Genomic DNA, 2,497 nt, shown 5'->3' on the forward strand with positions numbered 1-2,497 from the left:
TTTCCCAGGTGTTCAGTAGAATGGAGTCATTCTATATGGATGCTCATCTGCAGGACTGCGCACACTAGGTTACACGTCAAAAAGAGAAATGTTTGAAATAATCCAAAATAAATAACATGCAAGATTCTGCCGCCTGTTGGCCTGTGTACACTTTTGTCTTAAGTGAGCACGATCCAAGAGCCTCAGATCAGGCTTAGTGTATACACCTTGCTCTGTTCAATGTGATTCTGAACACAGTGAGCTGAGGGCACTTTAACAAAGGATTCCACCCCTGAACACAAATCGCTTGTTTTTTTTTCATCTGTTGCTCAACCCCCAAAAACAGCAATATGATCCTGGGGTGGGGGGTGGGGAGGAACAACTTGCTGTGCTGAGATGGTATTCAGCCGCTCATCTGCTCATCGCCAGGGTCATGATTAACATATTAACATAACACCTACCCCAAGGTGAGGGGCAAAATGGCTAATGAAAAGCAACAAGTGTAACAGGAACTGCCAAGGTGGTGAGCCAGGCTTTAGGGAAGACTCTAAAAGTGCATCTGTGACTAGAAGACATAAATTTGAGGGTGATAGCCCCCAATAGCAGTAGGTGGGGAAAAAAAAAAAGAGTTGGCCTCCACACACTGTTCAAACCACACACCCTTCCATTTGCTGTTCCTTGTCCCCAAAGGGCCAGCTTTTTATCTAGCGGCAATTCAAAGCTAGCTAAGGCGTGAGAAAGTGCTTCAGGATTTAACAAGTTTTTAAACTCAAATTTAGGATTTTAACAAGGCGTTGGAGTTGCTCATGAAGCAGCTGTTTGAAAATCCCACACTTAAGTGTTAAATTCGTAGAAGCCAGGGGCTATCTCCCAAACAAGTTTTTAATGATCACAAGCAGAATCTTGACCCAATGAACTTTTTTTTTTTTTTTGGCCTTGCCAGCTCACTTTCTAACACTCCCTACTGCTACTCCATGACACCAGTGCACCCAGTGAATCCTTCCTTCACTGTCCTCAACCTCCAGTGTCCTGCAGCCTGCGACAAACATACTCACCGGTGCTCAAAGCCGCCGAGTGGTTTTTTGCCCCTGGAAGGCTGACTGCTCCCCATCAGCTCAACTGCAGACTTTTCCCAAAGTTAACGTGTGTTCCTTACATACATGTCAGTTTTACGTGCTACTGGGCCTACGGCGTTTAATCAAATATTCCAACACGTTAATGAAATACGAGTGCAAAAAGCAAACGCCTCATGACGACGAAACGAACGCTTCGGAGGGACTCGACAAAGGGAGAGTCCCAGCCGAGTCAGGCGGGGACAAAATGCCTGCAAAACGCTGCAGGGGAAACCGTGAAAAATGTGGAAATCTACAATCGGACCGCTTCCGCGGGAATCTTTACAAGTCTCCATCCAGCTATCTTAAAGAATCCCGACATGGAAATTCTGGATTCGGCCGCCTTTGTGGGTGCGGTCTATGGCAAGAAAGATGGGGAACCGCCAATCTGTGAACGAAGACTCAAAGGGAAGGTCTTGGACCTACATCAAAAGCCTGGCTGCTCTCGGAAAGTTTTCTTCCCAGCGACAAAGGCTGGAAAAAGCGCCGTGGTCGCCACCTACCGAGGAGGAGGGGGAGGGGGAGGATGGCCGGCGTGCGGCCCCCCCACCTCCCCCCGTCTCCGCTGGGGGGTAAAAATCGCAAAAAATCACTCGATCTCGTGCTTTACAGAACTAAGACCTCGGGGCTCGAGTTTGGTAAACTTTTTGCGTTTCGCTTAGGTGAACAGCCATGTCTCATCATTTTCGGAATTCGAGAGCTCAAGTTGAGAAGCAAAACCAGTTAGTTGGGGGGAGAGGTTTCGGCAACATTTCTACGCGCTTGACAGAACAAAACGGGCTACAAGGCAGGTTTTCTGCTCTCATTCGGTGGCTTTGCCTCAACTTTCCTTCTAAATGATGAGTGAGAGGGCGTGCGGAAAGCAAGCCGGGGGGGGGGCGGAAAATAAAAACAGGAGAGTCCCCTCCCATCGTCCGTCCAAAGTTGGGGCAACAGTCTCTTTCGGCCGCTTTTGAGGCAAGCTTTCAAAACTAACAGGAGTTCTTTGTGTCCCGGGGGGTGGTGCAGCGCGGAGGAAGTCCCTTGGCGGAGCACCGAGAGCGGCAGGCCGGCTGGGGCTCCCCGGCCTTTGCCGAGTTCCGGCCTCCCAATCGGCAGGGAATCTGGGGTGCAAGAGTGAGAGCAGGTCCTGAACTGTGGCTGAGGCCGGCCGCATCCGGGCAGTGAGCGGGCGAGGGCCACCCCCGGCCTAGATTTGCGCCCCCGTGTCCCGGCTCCCCTCCCCCACCCAGGCGGCCGCGCAGGCCCCAGGTGCAGCCATGTTCTTGCTCCCACCACCCGCGCCTCCATTGACAGTCCTTGCCGGAGAGGGCCGGGCGCCGCGCTCGCCGCGTCCTCGGGTTCGGGGCTCGTGGGCGCGAGGCTTCCTGGGAGTCGTAGTCCGCCGCCCTCGCCGCCGCGTTGGG

Source organism: Crocuta crocuta, unplaced genomic scaffold (assembly GCF_008692635.1).
Source record: "Crocuta crocuta isolate KB4526 unplaced genomic scaffold, BGI_CrCroc_1.0 scaffold217, whole genome shotgun sequence".
NCBI classification, from domain to species: domain Eukaryota; kingdom Metazoa; phylum Chordata; class Mammalia; order Carnivora; family Hyaenidae; genus Crocuta; species Crocuta crocuta.